Source organism: Tachyglossus aculeatus (genome assembly GCF_015852505.1).
Source record: "Tachyglossus aculeatus isolate mTacAcu1 chromosome 12 unlocalized genomic scaffold, mTacAcu1.pri SUPER_6_unloc_4, whole genome shotgun sequence".
NCBI classification, from domain to species: domain Eukaryota; kingdom Metazoa; phylum Chordata; class Mammalia; order Monotremata; family Tachyglossidae; genus Tachyglossus; species Tachyglossus aculeatus.
This window is the reverse complement of record NW_024044831.1, coordinates 6,857,007-6,878,438: the sequence shown is the minus strand read 5'-3', so window position 1 is coordinate 6,878,438 and position 21,432 is coordinate 6,857,007. Positions and strand designations below refer to the sequence as shown.

The 21,432-nt window shown below is 41.4% G+C and overlaps 1 pseudogene; it reads left to right on the top strand.

The window, feature by feature from the left end:
• Nucleotides 1-712: 712 nt before the first annotated feature.
• Nucleotides 713-21,016, top strand: LOC119921708 (annotated as a pseudogene).
• Nucleotides 21,017-21,432: the final 416 nt, after the last annotated feature.

The following is a 21,432-nucleotide window of genomic DNA, read 5'->3' as shown; positions in this document are numbered from 1 at the left end:
ACCACAGGGGTGATTAATCAGGTAGAGGAGGGGGCATTGGCTCCCTTTCTTTTTGTTATGGGAGGGTAGTGGAGGATCAGGTCCCAGGCTCATCTGTGTTTGACAAAGTTTTTGCCACAGTAATTTGCTTCCTTTCCTGGAGAACTGGTGGGATAATGGAGGGTGCTAGCTATTATGTCTTGCTTTCACAACTAGAAGTTTTTGGAGTCAAGGAGCTCCTTGGCTTCATTTAAGCGGCGGAGATAAAGCCAGACAGACATATTTCTTTTCATTTGTGACATCTGAATAATAATAACAATAATAATAATAATAATAATAATAATGACATTTATTAAGCACTTACTATGTGCAAAGCACTGTTCTAAGCGCTGGGGAGGTTACAAGGTGATCAGGTTGTCCCACGGGGGGCTCACAGCCTTAATCCCCACTTTACAGATGAGGTAACTGAGGCCTAGAGAAGTAAAGTGACTTGCCCAAAGTCACACAGCTGACAAGTGGCGGAACCAGGATTTGTACCCGTGACCTCTGACTCCAAAGCCCGGTCTCTTTCCACTGATCCATGAGAGAGAATGAGCTTTTAACAGTAATGGCTTTTCATAGCCACGCGTTTTTTTCTTTACCATGTCCATGGTGGTTGCTTTTTTAAAAAAAATAAGACGAGCAGTTCATCTCTCTATTTGTTATTTAGACAGGTACTGGCAAAATCTGCACCATGGGGACAGGATTTGATGCCCATATCACTGAAGAAGAGCAGGGTATTATCTCATGGGCTTTTAAACATCTTTCTAAGTGTATCCAGAAACAAGCCGTTATTAAGAATGGGCTCCCGCCTCCAGATCTCAAAGTGAATTCCCAGTTCTTAGAGGTAATATTAAATAATTTTCACTTGTTTTCATCTGAACACATCTTGACTAACCTGTTTTACTTATGGAATTAGTAAAGACAATTTAGCTCAATTATTCAAATTCCAGCATCTTAAAAGTGGTGATTTTTTTCCCTTTAGACTTTTAAACTATTTTTATGTAGAGGTTTCTTTTTTTCAGTGCATTATTATTACTATTATATATATATATATATATATATATATATATATATATTCTACATCTATACCAACGTTAATATTGAACACAATCAGGTAGCGGTTTTCAAAGTTGGTTTAATTTTAACATTTGTGTTCTGACTGAAAGAGCAGTCTGACTTTTTAAAAATATTGTGGATGATAAAATACATTTGTATAGTATACATTTTTCAGAAAAAGAAACTTATTTAGAATTTACTTGACACCAGAATACCTCCTTTATATTGAATTTTGGAATGGTGACTAGAACATAGGAAATTCATATTTATCAAATTAAGAATGTTTCGTTTTGTTGTCTGCCTCCCCTTTCTAGACTGTGAGCCCGTTGTTGGGTCGGGACCGTCTCTATATGCTGCCGACTTGTACTTCCCAAGCACTTAGTACAGTGAGTGCTCTGCACACGGTAAGCACTCAATAAATACGATTGAATGAATGAATGAATATTCACTGTTGTTGAAACTAGTATACTTTAGCCACACAATGACAGATTGTGAAGCAACCTATGCCTAGTCTTCGATAAACAGGAATTCTCAATTTCAAGGATATTATGTTTCTCCGTCGATGAACTGCATTGTCAAAAACTCACCGTCACACCCTGGACAATCTGGTTCTGATCACGATAAGATTAGCGTGCTCTGTCCAGGCAGGTGATGTTCATTCATTCATTCATTCAATCGTATTTATTGAACGCTTACTGTGTACAGAGCACTGTAGTAAGCGCTTGGGAAGTACAAGTTGGCAACATATAGAGACGGTCCCTACCAAATAACGGGCTCACGGTCTAGAAGGGGATGACAGACAAGACAAAATGTTCTGATTAGATTATGTCCCCTCTCTCCACACTGAAAGGGTCTCCTTGTAACCAGATATTATCTCCATCCAGATGATAATTTGCCCCATTTAATTGGGGGTGGGGGTGAAGGTGTCTCAGGAGCACATTGAGGATTTCTCCATCTGGTAGGAGACAGTCCATGTCTGATTTGAGATAGTTACTGATAGAGGTTCTCTCCTCCTGAAAGGACTCCACCTCATCTTTGAGAAAGGAGAGAGCTTCAAATTGAATAGAAATATTCGGAGGAGGGGCAAGAAAGGCTGATGCAAGAAATTTTTCTTGGGATGGCAGCATATATAAGAATACCGTGGAAGGTTATTCTTGAAACAGTGGAAACAAGTTAATATAAAATACTACAAATGTGGCCACATTTATCCACTTTCCGGTGGGAGGTCCAGGTTATCGGATTCCTCCAGGAAAGAGACCGTGGTTGCACATGTATACTCTGGTCCTGTGAGGGTGAGGGGATTTCACACCCTGGGATCCTGGCAGAAGTGGGGAGGTCAATCTGGGCAGTGGATGGCCTTTGAGCCTCCTGAAGGGCCAATAGTATGGTGATTCCTGTCCAGGGACTCCAACCTTCTACCCAGCCTCCACTCCAGAAGGGGTGAGGTTTTAATAATGATAATAATAATAATAGCAATTATAATAAGGATGACAATGATAATAACTGTGGTAATCGTTAAGCACTTTGAGAAGCAGTGTCACCTAATGGATAGAGCACAGGCCTGGGCGACTGGAGGACCTGGATTCTAATCCTGGCTCTGCCACTTTCCTGCTCTGTGACCCTGGGCAAGTCACTTAACTTCTATGTCTCAGTAGCTCAACTGTAAAATGGGAATTTAGACTATGAGCCCCATGTGCGACAGTCTTGGTGTCCATCCCTATTTGCTTGCATCTACTCCAATGCTTAGAATGGTGCCTGGCATGTAGTAAGTGCTTAAATGCCATTATTATTATTACTATTAACAGCAGCATTGTGACAAGTATTGTATTAAACGCTGGGGTAGATGCAAGATCGTCAAGCCCCGCAAGTAGGAGGAAGAACAGATATCCAAGTGCACAGGTAACCCAGAAGGGCAGGTGGATAGAAGAAATGATGTTTTCATGAAGTCTTTTGGATTTTTATTTTCTCGATTGTAGGAAAATGTGACTGATAACAAGATCATATCTCAATCACCTCCGATGAATGAATTTGAAACCCTCACTTCCAAATTCCACTTTGTTGGACTGCCAGGATCAGAGAGATTAAAATGAACAGGAGCTACTGGAGAGAGAAACAAAGAAGGAATTTCTATCAACTGTGGGCTTGTAAGATCAAAAATTGTTTTACTAGGCTATCAGTACGTGCAAGCTTTTCTTTTCACTCCATCTCGTCTGCAGAAGATGTTTAAAGAGGGAAAGAAATGTGCAGATTCATGTGGCTGCGGTGACTAACTTCATAGGCAGTGAATTAGAAATGCATTGATTTTGCTCTGATTATACTTCTCTGTGAAACCAATTCCTGGATTGCTCTGAACTATAATTGGGCTTTTTGGATTTGATAAAACATAACCTATCTATCTTTCATCTTAGTTATATATTTAATAAGCTTAAACTATTTGCTTTTACTAATGGCCAAGTAAATATAGAAACTATTTTAAAATTCTAGTACATATCAAAATGTTAGCACATAATAGCTATTTGACATATTCATATTTGATTTTTCTAGTCTTTCACTTAAAAATAATAATAATAATGGCATTTATTAAGCACGTACTATGTGCAAAGTACTGTTCTAAGCACTGGGGAGGTTACAAGGTGATATGGTAGTCCCACAGGGGGCTTACCCTCTTAATCTCCATTTTACAAATGAGGTAAAATAAATATAAATATATAAATATAATGGCATTTATTAAGCACTTACTATGTGCAAAGCACTGTTCTCAGCGCTGGGGAGGTTACAAGGTGATCAGTTTGTCCCATGTGGGGCTGACAGTCTTCATCCCCATTTTACAGATGAGGTAACCGAGGCCCAGAGGAGTTAAGTGACTTGCCCAAAGTCACACAGCTGACAATTGGTGGATCCGGGATTTGAACCCATGACCTCTGACTCCCAAGCCCGGGCTCTTTCCACTGAGCCACGCTGCTTCTCCAAAAGTGGATAAATGTAAGATAATTTGAGAAGTAAACCAAATAATTAAGGATACAGTGCTATGAAATAGGACTAATAGAAATGTATTTGTAGTAACTAATGTGTCGATCAAGGTAGGGAACTGAGGCCCAGAGAAGTTAAGTGACGTGCCCAAAGTCACACAGCTGACATTAGAACTTGCTAAATTGCTTTTGAAAATTATTTACAAACCATGCTATCTAGTGGTATTTCTTGTTAGAGTTCATGTTATTCTGGCGTTTAATGGAGCTGAGATGCATTTAATCTCTAGATGTTGTTTGTTATTTATAAAGAAATAACTCACCAAAGTAAATTTAGCATATGTTTTGTGTTAGAGTCCGTGTTTTGGGTTTTTTCCGTGGGCGAATACTTTTGCAATGTCAGAGGCTTAGCACTTATTCATTGTTTTATTAAATCAAGAAAAACATCCAATTATTTGAGGGCACCAAATGACACACCAGAAATCCAAGGGTGCTAGAGGTTATCCATATTGAAGCAACAATATTCCAAGAATCCTCAGATCAAATCTAAATTGGACAAATTATACAGTAATATGCATCAGGATTTCATCTTAAAACTGATTAACTATAATCTCAAATTTACCAAATCCAGTAAAATTGACTTTGAATTCAAAATTTAAATTTTTTAAAATTATAAGTTGTGTATAATTGGAGTGATTTCTTTCCCTAAGATTGTTTTGGTAATATCATTTTTCATTTCTTTCAGTTGGCACTTGGCAATGCATTAAGTACCCTGGGAGATAAGAGTAAAGAGGCCACTCATGCACCCAATCAGGATTCCAAACTAACAAGGACCCCCTGGGGGAAAACAGGCATGAAAGCGAAATTCTTCTCTCATCTATTTCCAAGGGCCTGGTTTCAAGGATCCATTGAGAGAGTTATTTGTGTTTGAACGTATACTGTTAATTTCATTAGTTTCAGAATTATTTTCCCTGAGGAGTAAGCTTTTTATAAATCGCAGAATTGTTTTCCTTTAGGAGTAAGCTTTTTATAAATCCCATCATAAAGTTTAGCTTTAATTCTATTTGTTCTGACATCTTGACACCTGTCCACATGATTTGTTTTATTGTCTGTTTCCCCCTTCCAGACTGTGAGCCCGTTGATAGGTAGGGACCGTCTCTATATGCTGCTGACTTGTACTTCCCAAGCGCTTAGTACAGTGCTCTGCACACAGTAAACGCGCGCTTAGTACAGTGCTCTGTACACAGTAAGCGCTCAATAAATACGATTGAATGAATGAATGAATGAAAGTTAACTATTTCCAAGTTCCTTAGTGAAATTAGAGAAGCAGCGTGGCTCAGTGGAAAGAGCCCGGGCTTTGGAGTCAGAGGTCAGGGGTTCAAATTCCGGCTCCACCAGCTGTCAGCTGTGTGACTTCGGGCAAGTCACTTCACTTCTCTGGGCCTGTTACCTCCTCTGTAAAATGGGGATTAAAATTGTGAGCCCCACATTGGACAGCCTGATCACCATGTATCCTCCACAGCGCTTAGAACAGTGCTTTTCACATAATAATAATAATAATAATAATAATAATAATAATAATAATGGCATTTGTTAAGCACTGACTATGTGCAGGGCACTGTTCTAAGGGCTGAGGGGGAATACAAAGTGATCAAGTTGTCCCACGTGGGGTTCACAGTCTTAATCCCCATTTTACAGATGAGGTAGCTGAGACTCAGAGAAGTTAAGTGCCTTGCCCAAGGTCACACAGCAGACATGTGGCAGAGTCGGGATTTGAACCCTTGACCTCTGACTTCAAAGCTCGTGCTCGTTCCAGCGCTTAACAAATACCACATTATTATTATTGTTATTATTATTATTATTATTATTATTATTATTATTAAAATAACAATACTTCAGATTTCTAATTGGTAGAATTTTTTACATCAATTCAGACATAAACTGAAGGTTAATAGTTTATGTTGCTCATTGTTGAATCAGTTTTTGGGTCGCACGGAAGGGGTTTTCCCCACCATCCACCTTCTCCCCCTCCCTTGATCCCCCGCAAAAGCTCTCTCTGCGACCAGTGTCTGAAGCTAATCTGGGGATGGACCATGAATTCATCTCTTTGGGGAGGAGGCCTTGCTCCACTGCGGCTGCTGGAATTCTGGTCCAGCCTGGGATCACTTCCTGTCCTGCACTGTAACAACCACTGAGATGGACCCACACCGTGGTGAAGTGGATAGTAATAATAATAATAATTATGCTATCTGTTAAGCGCTATGTGCCAAGCACCGTTCTAAGTGCTGGGATGGATACAGGATAATCAGGTTGTCTCACGTGGGGCTAGCAATTTTAGTCCCCATTTTAAAGATGAGGTAACTGAAGCGCAGAGAAGTGAAACGGCTAGCCCAAGGTCACATGGCAGACAAGTGGCAGAGGTGGGATTAATGATAGCATTTATTAATAATGATACCATTTATTAAGCGCTTGCTATGTGCAAAGCACTGTTCTAAGCGCTGGGGAGGTTACAAGGTGATGAGGTTGTCCCACGGGGGGGCTCACAGTTTTAACCACCATTTTACAGATGAGGGAACTGAGGCCCAGAGAAGTTAGGTGACTTGCCCAAAGTCACACAGCGTACAAGTGTCGGAGCCGGGATTCGAACCCATGACCTCTGACTCCAGAGCCCGTGCCCTTTCCACGCTGCTTCTCTAAAGAACCCAAGCCCGTGCTCTTTCCACTAAGTTATGCTGCTTCCGCAGTATTCTGGAATTTCTGCAGTCACTGTCTCAGAATTGTGGGACAATCCCAGAATGTCTCTTTGGGACAGTCCCCCTGGAACATCTCTGTGGGGGACAGGGCTGCTCTGGAAATCTTGCTCCAGCCCAGGACCCTTCCACTGATGGTGATGATGATGATGATGATGATGATGATGATGATGATAATAATAATAGTAATAATAATAATAATAATAATGGTATTTGTTACTATGAGCCAGGCACTATACTAAGCTCTGAGGTGGATACAAGCAAATCGAGTTGGACACAATCCCTGCCCCATGTGGGCTCACAAGCCCTTAGTACAGTGCTCTGCACATAGTAAGTGCTCAATAAATACGATTGATGATGATGACAGTATCAATCCACATTTTACAGATGAGGTAAATGAGGCACAGAGAAGTGAAGTGAGTTGCCCAAGGTCACGCAGCAGACAAGTGGTGGATACAGGATTAGAATCCGTGACCTACAGACTCCCAGGCTTGGGCTCTATGTACTAGGCCATGCTGCACTCTCTATCTCTATCTTCTAAGCACCCCCGGGGACTCTTTCTTAAACCCAAGACGGGGTAGTTTGGAGCCCTCCTGGAAAGATTTCTGTGGTAACCTTTTTCCTCACTCTCTGGGATGGCCGGTCATATTCATTCATTCATTCAATCCTACTTATTGAGCGCTGACTGTGTGCAGAGCACTGTACTAAGCACTTGGGAAGTCCAAGTTGGCAACATATAGAGACGGTCCCTACCCAACAACGGGCTCACAGTCTCGAACAGACCTGCATTCTTCCCATCTTCAAATCCCTTATCAAGTCACATCTTTGTGAGGAGAACTTCCCTGATTAAACCCTCATCTATCCACCCTGAATCTTTACCCTCTAAGCACTTAGATTTACCTCTACTCTTCCCCCCATCCTCTGGCAGCACACCCACCCACCCACCACATTGTTGAGATCTGTGCCACAGTTATAATTATTATTACTCAGTGGGACCTTGTAGTATCTGGGGTCAGTGAAGTGACCCCCCCCACCTTACCTCCTTCCTCTCCCCACAGCACCTGTATATATGTATATGTGTTCGTACGTATTTATTAATCTATTTATTTATTTATTTTACTTGTACATATTTATTCTATTTTATTTTGTTAATATGTTTTGTTTTGTTGTCTGTCTCCCCCTTCTAGACTGTGAGCCCGCTGTTGGGCAGGGACCGTCTCTATATGTTGCCAATTTGTACTTCCCAAGCGCTTAGTGCAGTGTTCTGCACACAGTAAACGCTCAATAAATGCTATTGAATCAATCAATCAATCAATCGTATTTATTGAGCGCTTACTGTGTGCAGAGCAGTGTACTAAGCGCTTGGGAAGTACAACTGAATCAAAGTGAGGGAGGATAATCTAAGAACGTTGCTTCTCCCCACAAGAATGCATTTTTGTTATTCCAAACCTTAATCCAGCACTGATTCTAATCTCATTGCTTTTTGTATTTGTGGCCCGACAGAAAAAGACCCCATAGAATGCTAAATGATCAAGAAATTAAAGGTTTTAATAGACTTTACCTATCTGGAGTAAAAATGTGTATCATGGTTAAAAATATCTGGCACTTTAGATATTTCTATTCTGGGTGTGTGAAGATTGTGTGCTCTTGAGGGAGAAAGTTCAAGAAACCATTCTCATCCAGAGAAGAAAAGATCAGTCAGTCAATTATATTTATTGAGCACTTACTTTATGCAGAGCACTGTACTAAGCGCTTGGGAGAGTACAGTACAACCTGTTAACCTTGTATCCCCCCCCAGCGCTTAGAACAGTGACTTGCACATAATAAGAGCTTAACAAATACCATCATGATCATAATTATCATTAAAAAAGCGTCATCTGTCAGAAGTAAACCAGAACCAGCTGGAACTCAGCCCCGGAATCCGTGTTCTTGTTGTGGGCAGGGAACGTGTCTGTTTATTGTTATATTGTACTCTCCCAAGCACTTAGTACACTGCTTTGCACACAGGTAGTGCTCAGTAAATATGAATGAATGAATTAATGTTCTAAGTGGGCAGTCTGCTCCCCCTGGCCCCTGATATCTGCTGTCTCTAGTTGTCAGTGGTTGTCAGGGCTGCCCTGAGTCTACATGCACATGGCCTTGTTTTCTTCACTGTTTATCTGGCCACCCCCTCTTCCTTCCCACTTGGTTTTCAATAGATGATTCATATCTGTGACAGTCGAAGGGAACAGAATGCTGAAGATTTGCAGCATTTTCCGATTTTCCGAACCCTGCATCTTCAGTGTCTGCGCCAGGCTCTTCAGGGCCTTCTTGTCTCTATTCCCTAGAAGGATATTATAAGTCTGCTGTCCCACATAAGCCCGCACGGTTTCCTGAGCTTCACAGATGACAATGTTTTGTTTGGCCCGTTATTACATTTAATCAATATGTTGTTCCTTTTCATCCTTAATGCGGTTGGTATCTGCTGTCTCAGGCCCTGAGATCAGTCAGTATCTTCAAGCTCTGTGTGGTGTGCCCAAATAACTCTCACATTACATCCTGAGTGAACAAGAAATGATCATTTTTCTGTTCTTTTCTTTGCCTCTCTTCCTTTCAGGAACACCTTTTTGACATATGCCTGATGATTTTCTTTTCTTTTCATTTCTTTTGAAATAGCTAATTACCAGGCAGACTTAGCCAACATTACATGTGAAATTGCGATAAAGCCAAAGCTGATCGATGGACTCGAAAACAGTCAGCGAGGGCTGCAGACCCCGAAGAAGCAGTACGAAGAGAAACTAATGATGCTACAGCGTAAAATTCGGAATACTCGGCTCGGAAGAGATCAAGTGCTTCAGAATGTAGGCAAGAACTGGAAATTAATGTAATTACCTTTGTGTGTGATTTTATTTTCCCATTTCCATTTTTTTATGGGAAGAAAAATTCAAGTAAGACCTACGTGAAATGTGCATTAGAACAAGTGTCCTATCTAGATTATGAGTTGATTTGCTGTTTATTTCAGAATTGTAAACTCCTACAGTGTTTTTTATAGATACTATTAATAAAAAAAATTTCTGTTCACGTCTCCCTGCTCCTCACCACCTCTGAGGTAACATGGTCTAGTGAGTAGGGAACAGACCCAGAAGTCAGAAGAACCTACCTTCTAACCCCGGCTCTTCCTCTTGTCCTCCGAGTGACCTTGGGAAAGCCTATTAATTTCTCTGTGCCTCTGTTATCTCATCTTTAAAATGGGGATTAAGTTTGTGAGCCCCATGTGAGACAGGGACTGCGCCCAACCCAATTTGCTCATATCCACCCCATCACTTAGAACAGTGCCTGGCACATAGTAAGCGCTTAAATTCCACAAGCCTCCACATCGAAAAGAAACTCATTACCGTTGGCTTTAGGGAACTCAATCAACTTGTCCCCTCTTACCTTACGTTTTCTGAATTTTGTACTACAACCAATCTGCACACTTTGCTCTTCTAATGCCAACCTACTCAATGTACGTCAGTCTCATCTTTCTCATCGCTGAATCCTTTGCCCACGTCCTCTCTCTGGTCTGGAACTCCCCTTTTCCTTCAGATGTGACAGACCACCCAACTCACCAACTTCAAAACTTTATTAAAGTCACATCTCCAATAGATCTTCCTCAGCTAATCCCTCATTTCCCCTACACCCTCTCCCTTCTGCTTTTCTTATGCTCTTGGATCTGTACCCCTTAATATGCTTGATGTTTGCCTGTACACTTGGATCTGTAACCCTTAAATACTTGATAATCACCCCAAACTCAGCCCCACAGCACTTATGTACAGATCTGCTAATTTATTTTAATGTCTGTCTCCCCCTCTAGACTATGTCTATGTCTATGACTATGTCTAAGTCTTTGTGGGCAGGGAAGATATCTACCACCTCTATTTGTATTGTATTATCCCAAGCACTTAGTAGAGTTCTCTGTACACAGTGAGTGGTCAGTTCAGTCTTCTTGATTTGACCATCATTGATGTTTTCAATATTAAGAATATTCTATTCATCCATTAAATTTAGGCCACGTAAAATCATGTCTTGGGTTTTCTTTGGGAAATCTTAACATAGCAACGGTCAAAATGACAATTAAGCGTGAGAGGAATAGAAAATGTTCTCAAGCTATCGGAAGTAGCTGTGAGGTCATTGAATGATTGCTCATCGTGAATTCTAAAGTTACGCAAAAATTAATAGAAGAAAATTTCCTTTTGTCTTTAAGGCCTGGTGGAATCTTGTTCAGAAGAGAAAGCCAGAAATGTTAAATCTGAATATAAGAAGCCGCAGACCATGAGTAAAGAACTTCAGCGACTCCAGACTACTCAGAAAGAGCACGCACGAGTGCTGAAAAGTCAAACTCAATATGAAAAACCGCTGAAGAAATTGCAGCAGGATGCGACAGAAATGAAAAAGGCAAAGGTATAGATTTTCTTTGAAAGAAACACTAAATTTGGAGTCTGGGAAACTTGGCATTTAGAGCGAAGCTATGAGATTGCAAAGTGTTCTCCATTTTTAATTGCAAATGCTATGCTTTGACCTGATGTTATGATTAAAGATAGATTGGCTGTCATTCAGTAGAGTTAAAAATTCACTGTTCCTTGTTAGACATTTTGCAGCCATCTAGGATGAAACCTTTTGTGTCACATTGGAAGATAGATTTTGCTGTGTTCGACATTAAAATCACAAGAGAATAACAGATTTTAGATCAGCTATTTTTGGGAAATGTACGATCCAAGTTAATCAAAACTTCAGTTCATTGAATACAATTTTCTATCGTAAAATTTTCAGAGTAATTTTAACACATTAACGTACATTAAGCGTAGCAAGTGTGCAGGCGCTCATAAAATTTTCAGAATAATTTTAGGACATTAACGTACATTAAGCATAAAAAGTGTGCAGGCACTCCTCCTTTCTCACCTCCCTGATGGGACTCTTCAATCAGTCACTTGCCAATGGCTCCTACTCCACATTGTAGGGTGGAGAGTGGGGAAAATAGGTCTAGAGAGTCATGGCAGTTTCCCCAAAACAGGAAGGCAGAGGTGAGACTAGAAAGGCAAGTCGGTGGTGGAGAAGGCCTTAAACCTAGACAATCTCGGCCAATCAGTCGTATTTATTGAGCGCCTACAGTGTGAAGAGCACTCTACTAACCTCCTGGGAGATTATTGTATAACAGAGGCAGGGAACGTGTTCACAGTTTAGAGGGGGAGATAGACATTAATATAAATAAATAACGGACAGCTATGGACATGAGTGTGAGCCCGTTTCTAGACCGTGAGCCCATTTCCAGACTGTGAGCCTGTTGTCGGGTAGGGGCCGTCTCTATATCTTGCCAACTTGTACTGCCCAGGCGCTTAGTACAGTGCTCTGCACACAGTAAGCACTCAATAAATACGATTGAACGAATGAATGAATATGAACGAGTGCTGTAGGGCTGAGGGAGGGCTCGAAGAAGCCGTGAGTCAGGGTAGATCATAGGCCATCTATTGTACTGTCCATGTTCCTTAATGTGGAAATGTAGTATAAATGAGCTCGTCTTGCTTACCTCTATAGGTACGCTTAATGAAACAAAAGAAAGAAGAACAAGATGACAGAATCTCGAAGAAACAGAGAGATCGCGCAGCTTAAAGAAGACCAACAGAAACGAGACGTGAGTTGGAGGATTTTTAACTCTAGGACACTGCTATCACTGTGTTAGTGGAATCAAACACTTAGAACGGTGCTTTGCACATAGTAAGCGCTTAATAAATGCCATCATTACTGATATTATTATTACTATCTGTGGAATTTCTGGGAAAAGTTATGGGATAATTATTATTTCCTGAATTATCTATATTTTTTATGATTAATAGTATTGTTACATTAAATGAAAGGTAATGCCCCCATACATTTTTTGGTTTTGTTTTTGTTTGTTTTAATGGAATCTGTTAAACATTTACTGTGTGTGTCAAACACTGCTCTAAGTGCAGGGGTAGATCAGACGGTCCTTGTCCCACATAATAATAATGATGACATTTATTAAGCGCTTACTATGTGCAAAGCACTGTTCTAAGCGCCGGGGAGGTTACAAGGGGATGAGGTTGTCCCACGGGGGGGCTCACAGTCTTAATCCCCATTTTACAGATGAGGGGACTGAAGCACAGAGAAGTTAAGTGGCTTGCCCATAGTCACACAATTGACAGGTGGCGGATCAGGGATTTGAAGCAGCGTGGCTCAGTGGAAAGAGCCCGGGCTTTGGAATCAGAGGTCATGGGTTCAAATCCCACCTCTGCCAATTGTCAGCTGTGTGACTTTGGGAAAGTCACTTAGCTTCTCTGTGCCTCAGTTACCTCATCTGTAAAATGAGGATGAAGACTGTGAGCCCCCTTTGGGACAACCTGATCACCTTGTAACCTCCCCAGCGCTTAGAACAGTGCTTTGCACATAGTAAGCGCTTAATAAATGCCATTATTATTATTATTATTATTATTATTATTATTTGAACCCATGACCTCTGACTCTAAAGCCCGGGCTCTTTCCACTGAGCCACGCTGCTTCTCAGCGTGGGGTCCTAGTCTTTACATGGGGTCGTAGTCTTTTGAATCCCCATTTCCTGCAGGTGTAGGAACTGAGGTATGGAGAAGTGAAGTGACTTGTCCAAGGTCGTACAGCAGAGGAGTATGAGAACCGGGATTAGAACCCAGGTCCTCTGACTCCAAGGCCCGTGCTCTTACCACTAGGTCATGCTGTTTTCCACGTTGAATATAGATTGTAAAGTCCCCGTGGGTAGGGAACGTGTCTACCCACTCTGTTGTACTCTACTCTCCCAAATGCTTAACACAGGGCTCTGCACACAGCACTCAGTAAATACCATTGATCGATTCACTGATTGCAATCTGATTTTAGGCAGTGAAACTGATCTTTTTTATATAATGGCATTTTAGTAAACACTTACTGTGTGCAAAACACTGTTCTAAGCACTGGGGAGGTTACCAGCTGATCAGGTTGTCCCACGGGGCTCACAGTCTTAATCCCCATTTTCCAGATGAGGTCACTGAGGCACAGAGAAGGGAATTGATTTGCCCAAAGTCACACAGCTGACGATTGGCAGAGCTGGGATTTGAACCCATGACCTCTGACTCCAGAGCCCGTGACTGAGCCACGCTGCTCATTGGTTTTGAAATCGTGGCTTTAGTTCAGCCTGCTACCCAGACGGGCCTCTCGCCGACTCCTCTGGGACTTGTCAGGATCTACTTTCCCTATGTGGGTTTCAAGTTGTCACAGCCACAGTTGCCACGTGCCACTGAAAACTGGGAATCGTAATAGGAAGAAGCTGTCTGGAACTGCCAACAGAGGTAGTGGTGGATTTACAATAGAGAACCTTCCCACCTAGAAGGCAGCATCGTGGATTATTGGGGAGAGCATGAGTCTGGGAGTCTGGAGCCCCATGTGAGTAATGAATGCCATTATTATTATCATTATTATTATTATTATTATTTGGGAAGTCCACTTAACTTCCCTGCGCCTTGGTTTCCTTATCTGTAAACTTCTAGACCGTGAGCCCGTTGTTGGGTAGGGACCGTCTCTATATTTTACCAACTTGGACTTCCCAAGCACTTAGTACAGTGCTCTGCACACAGTAAGCGCTCAATAAATACGATTGAATGAATTGAATGAACGTAAAATGGTGATTAAAAAAACAACAACCCTGTTCTCTCTTTCTCTTGTACTGTGAACCCGGTGTGGGACAGGAACTGTTCCGGTATGATTCTCTTGTAGTTTACCCCAGTGTTTTCATGTAATGCTAATAATAATTTAATAATTATAATACTATTACTATTATTTAAAAGACCAGGAGATATAAGAAGAACAATATGAGAAAGTGTTCGGACACTCCTCAAGGCCTCAGCCACACGTTAGAATGATCTTGAAGCTTCTTGCTATATAATAGGTTCCAAAACCTACCTCAAGAAGGTCTTCTATCAATTGACAAAGAATAATAATTTTTTTAAAAAACCCACAAGGCATGCCATCCTGGCTAAGACTATTGGTGCCTGCTATTATGCCTCTGCCAATACTAAAGAATGTTTGCAAGAACAAGCAAATTCTTTAACATCTCCCAGTAAGGGAGATAATCACATAACACCTCCTCCAAGAAAACTTCCCTGATTAAGCCCTCCTCTCCTCTTCTCCCACTCCCTTCTGCATCACTGACTTGCTACTTTCTTGCATCCTCCGTCATTCATTCATTCGTTCATTCAACCAGTCACATTTATTGAGCGCTTACTGCCTGCAGACCCCTGTACTAAGCACTTGGAAAATACAGTTCAGCAATAGAGACAATCGCTGCCCACAACGGGCTTACAGTCGGTGGGGCGGGGGGGAGACAGACATCGAAACAAGTAAACAGGCATCAATATGAATAAATAGAATTATCCTCCCTCCCATCCCCTCAGCACATATGTTCGTAATAATAATAATGATGGCATTTATTAAGCGCTTACTATGTGCAGAGCACTGTTCTATGCGCCGGGGACGTTACAAGGTGGTCAGATTGTCCCAAAGGGGGCTCACAGTCTTAATCCCCATTTACAGAAGAGGTAACTGCGGCACAGAGAAGTTAAGTGACCTGCCCAAAGTCACACAGCTGACAATTGGCAGAGCTGGGATTAGAACCTATGACCTCTGACTCCCAAGCCCGTGCTCTTTCCACTGAGCCAGGCTGCTTCTCTTAAACATATCTGTTGCATATCTTTATATATCTGTAATTTCTTTGTTTCTTTAAGTGTCTGTCTCCCCTTGTAGACCGTGAGCTCGTTGTGGGCAGGGAGTGTGTCTGTTCGTTATATTGTACTCTCCAAAGCACGGCACACTGTAAGCGCTCAATAAAAACGATTGAATGAATGAATGAAATACGATTGAATGAATGAATAACATTATTAAAATTTTGAAATCCGCGCCCAATAAAATATGTTATTTTCTGCGGCTACCATTTACAAATATGCATTTCTGTAGACGATTCCAAATCCCACTGATGAAATGAAAATAAATAGTGATAGTGAAGCAAATTGTATAATTGTATCATAGTTCTTATTAGCAAGCCTACTGATGTAGGCTTCATTCCAGTTTGCTCCTCTGGGACCAGAGGACGTTATGCTTGGTAAAAACAAAAACAAAACAAAACAAAAAAAAACACCTTCTAAATTTGACTCCACATGGGTCTTACTTTACATGTTAAATAAAAGTGTTGCTTCATGATTTCCCCTCCTTGATTACCACTCTTTGGTTAACAATTCCCAATGAAGGAAAAAAAAATTCAGTTCAGGAGCAACCAGGTAATAAAGCATAGTCAGATTATTTTACCTAAGAACACTTTAAGAATTCTTACACCCCATTAAATAATCTTAAAAAAAGAAAGCTTCTGTATGTATTATTGGGAGAGCACAGCAGTAACAAGGAGGTTGTAGACTATTGTGGAGCGAAGACAAAGTTTTTACAAAAAAGTATATTTTGCAAAGTATTTTGCAAAAGAGCCAAAATAAAACAGGAACCCAATGAAACAGATGGGCAGGTTTTCAAATATAGAGGTAAATACATATTTATGTATCTATCTATCTATATATATATATACATACATATATATGCATACATATATATATGCATACATATATATATATACATATATATATATATATATAAAGTAAATTAAAGAGTAAATCAAAATGAATGATAATGTACCTGTATATACAAGTGATTGGGTAGAGGTGCATATTTTTGCTTTCTCCATCTCCCTCTCTATCTAGAGCCCATAGATATTAATTGAACGTGCACATTAAAAGATGTAGTGAATCAAATGATGGTATTTACAAGCATCAACTTGTAAATAATAATTGGGCTAATTGTTAAGTGCATACTATATGACAGATGCTTAACTTATAATAATAATAGTATTTGTTTAGCGTTTACTATGTTCCAAACACTGTTCTAAGCGCTTGGGTAGATACATAGTGATCTGTTTGTCCACATGGGGCTCATAGTCTTCATCCCCATTTTGCAGATAAGGGAACTGAGGCACAGAGAAGTGAAGTGGCTTGCCCAAGGTCACACAAACAATCAAGAGGCGGAGCTGGGATTGGAACCCATGTCCTCTGACTCTCAAGCCAGGGCACTTTCCACTAAGCCACGCTGCTTCTCATAATTCTTAAATTAAATTATTAAATTAAATAACCACAATTATCATTATTATTAAACAATCTAAATGGTCAGGCACAATAGGGCTTTTGCATATAGGGCTCACAGTATTAGTCCCCCTTTTACAGACGAGGTCACTGTGGCCCAGAGAAGTGAAGTGACTTACCCAAGATCCCACAACAGACAAGTGGTGGAGCCGGGATTAGAACTGAATTCCAAGCCCGTGCCCTTTCCAGTAGGCCGCACCACTCTACCCTTCTCGAGGGCAAAGATAGTGTCTACTCTCTTTATTATATTCCCCCAAGTGCTCAGTACTGTGCTCTGCCCAGAGTAAGCACTCAATAAATACTACTGATTGAATTAACACGACAGGTTTTACAATGTTCTTTCATCTTCCACAATTTATTATTCTATTTATTTTATTAATGATGTGTATATATCTGTAATTCTATTTATATCGATGCTATTGATGCCTGTCTATTTGTTTTGTTGTCTGTCTCCCCGGCTTCTAGACTGTGAGCTCATTGTTGGGTAGGAATTGTCTCTATCTGTGGCCTAATTGTACCTTCCAAGCGCTTAGTACAGTGCTCTGCACACAGTAAGCTATTTATTTATTTTATGACTCTATTTTATTACTCTATTTTATTACTCTATTTATTTATTTCATTTATTTTATTTGTACATATTTATTCTAATTATTTTATTTTGTTAAGACGTTTTGTTTTGTTCTCTGTCTCCCCCTTCTAGACTGTGAGCCCACTGTTGGGGAGGGGTCGTCTCTCTATGTTGCCAACTTGTACTTCCCAAGCACTTAGTACAGTGCTCTGCACACAGTAAGCGCTCAATAAATACGATAAATACAAATACAATCAACTGAGTACAAAACACTGTACTAAGCACTTAGGGAAGTACCAGCCGCAGAAACACAGATACACATACCCGGCTGTAAAAGAGTGTACAATCTAAGGGACCTCTATCCTAGAGACACTTGAATGGATAAACAAGATATGCGTAGTTGGGGTGGGGAGGTGACAGAGAAAGAAGATACACACGGGCAATCAACGAATCCGTGGTATTTATTTAGTGTGTATTGTCTGCAGTGTATTATGTGCTTGAGAGAGAATAGTGCAACAGAGTTGGTAAAAGCTCTACCCTCAATGAGCTTACAGTCTAAGGGAAAAGCATAAAAAGTAAACACTAGATTTTCCTTTGTTTTCACTCCTGATTTATTTGATAATATTTATAGCATCAATTCAGGCTTTTGGAAGCTCAGAAACTAAATCAAGAAGTGGTTTCTTCGACGTAAAACCGAAGAGGTAGGGGAACAGAACCTCCAGTTACTTCCGGGAAATCTTTGTGACTTTGGAGAGAAATGGAATGACTTCAAAGAGGAGACGAATGATGCATTTTCCTCACTGTTTCAGGGAACAGCTCTTCGGCCGCAAGTAAGACCCATGTCTGATAGAGTAGCGGGGAAGGTTAGTCGAAAACCGAGTGCCCCTGGTTCTCCTGCTCAAGACCCGAGTTCCACTGTAGCTGCCGGAGACCCTGATTCAACTAAGGCTGGATCCTAACAGAAAATGAGAATTCCTGTTGCAGGAGTGCAAGCACTGCCAGCAACTGCAGCCAGTGGAACCAGGTAAGAGGTTTCCTAGGTGGTGTGAGAGCATTTTCATGCGAGGGTTGTTCTCAAATGAGACACTCAATTTGAAAGGTTTGCTGCGTGGGTGATCCATTCTAAAAGAATTTCAGATAAAAATGTCATAGAAATGTTCACAGGAAGAAATACCTGAAAAGGGGAATGACCCGTCGAGCGCTCACGTCAAAAACTGCCCAGATGAAGTGGCAACGACTTGAACGTAGGGTCACAGAGAATGACAACTTCCGGTATGGAGACTGATATGAACAGGCTGCTAAAGGTATGGCTTATCAGAGATTTCACTGTTGTCCTTGCTCTAAAAATACCGAAGAATGCACTGATTTAGTACACTATTGCCAGAAAAAAGAATAAATCTATATTTTGGATAATTCCAGCCCTTTTGTTCCAATTTCAAAACCTAGCTTGAGGAATCATTGGAATCTTGTTTGGCAGAATCCCTCAGAAAAATCAACATATATCGTCTTTGCATTGCCGTTTTCCTTTTGTAATTTTATTTACCATTTTTTGGGGGTGGGTGGGAAATAGCAACGTGAAGAACTCCCAGAAAGAAGACAGAAACTTTCGAAAAGAAGGGAGCAGGCCACCAAAGAGAATGGAGGTGGGGATAAAAATGTACATAGCATTAATGAGGAGACGGAATCAACAACTGCGAACATCGATTACATCAATGATAGTATTTCTGACTGTCAAGCCAATATCATGCAGATGGAGGAAGCAAAGGTTAGTTACGTATTAAACGTGAAGTGATTAATAATTTGAAAGAAAACTCTCCGTAAACCTTTCACAGGTAATAATTTTCTGTTTTAAGGTGCATTTAAGTGTGACATCTTTTATCAGCGAAGGTTACACACAATCTGTTCTTTAGTCTTACATATAGGTAAAAATATAAACCCACTCTGCTTGTAAGAGGCAAAGTTGATATTCTTTGTTGGGGTAAATCCCAGTATATGAAATTAATAGAAATATGAATTGAAATGAAAGCTTTGTCCGAAGGAAAAATCCCAGTGTGACTCACTACTTTGGTGTGTAGCACTTATTAAGTATTCGTTTGATTTATTTTAAAATATTGTTTCTTACAGCCTGAAAGGGAGACTAAAGGAACTCTTTCTTGGATAAAGTATAATGGAGCTGCTCGTAACTCTAGTTACAATATCAATAAACAGGCAAGTGTGCTTGAAATAACTTCTTAATTCTCGCCTTTCAATTTTGCCCAGCCGAATCGTGACCATACTGTCTGTTTTGCAGGAAGGTGAGACCCCCCGATGTCACTGCAATGATCAGTGCTTGCACTTTAACTTTGTACTTCTCTTTACCTCCTAGACCATTTCTCGTCAATGGACATCAGTATAAGATTCAGTATGTACTGTTCATTGGAAAGTGGGGGGTGAATGTGATGTTTTTTTTTTTATTTTGGAAAGCACCACAAAGTACAGTTTATAAATCTGATACGGATGCTACCTGCATCCGAACGCTCCAATATATTCCAGCCTTTCATAAAACTTGCCAGCTGGTAATTTTTGAATCAGATAGCTTCTTCTTCATCCTTGGAATTCACTTCAAACTGATGGGATGCGCTTCTCTGGCTAGAAAAGCTGCGATGCCAATTCTAACGACTTGTTCTCTTTCTCGTTTAACGTTTGCATTCATCTAGACTGCGAGCCCGTTGTTGAGTAGGGACCATCTCTATATGTTGCTAACTTGTACTTCCCAAGCGCTTACTACAGCGCACAGTAAGCACTCAATAAATACGATTGAATGAATGAATGAATTTGTGCTTCGTACAGTGAGCGCTCGATAAATACGATTGGATGAATTTGTCCATAACTAAGGAGTTTTGGGAAAAAGCCGCCCTGAATCCTGGACGTGTTCTTTTTGCACGGGATTAACAATAATAAATCACCCGGGGCTCACCATTTCATGGCCCTGGGATGTGCCTTGATGGTGTCTTTAATTTGACTCTCTCAAAGCCTTAGAGGGGCTGCCATCATGTGAATTTCAGCCCTGTTCTCTCCTTTCGAAAGGATATTGCATTTTTCCCCCCTCTCTGGGCTAGCACAGAGTCAGGAAGAAGAGTGAGGTTTTTTTTTTTGTTTTTCCAGGGCATTCGGTATTTTCCAAGGTGAGAATTGCCTATTTCCAGGGAGTTTGCACCCGAATCTGGGGAGGGTGTGCACGGTTGACGGGAACTGAAGGGGTTCCGGGCCCGGGATTGCCACGGTGTAGACCCAGATCCACACCCAGACGCACAGCACACAACCCACACACACCCACACACCCCCGCCCCCCCTCACACACGGCGTTTTGCAGGTGAGCCAGGGAAGGACCGGCTCTGGTGTCAACGGGGCGGGGACTTTGGGGGTCCGGGTAAGGAGACCAAGAAGACCCCCCGACCCTAAACTCATTTGGAGTTTGGCGGCCGCACCCTTGGAGTCGGTTCTTGTGCGATTCCCCTTTCTTTGTGTGTTTTTCGTTCTTCCATTTGGGCCCTGTTCCCCTGAGGCTGATTTCTCCTTTTTTTGGCTTTTCTTTCATTTTGTCTCTTTCTCTCCGGTGGGGAAAGGGGAACTCGTTTGGCGGGAAACCCAAGGCCCCCGGAGCCCGGGAAGGAGCGGAGCGAACGTCCTCGTGCGATCCGAGGTGAGAGGCGGGACGGCGGAGGGCCGCCCCGTCCAGGTCGGGTCGGTGTCGGGCTATCGCCACGGCGACGAGTCCTGTCGCCACAGGGGCACCGTCGGGAGGACCGGGGCAAGGGATGGGGGTCGACGTTGGAGCGGCCCAGGTCGTCGTTGATGTCGATTGAACTCGGGGCAGG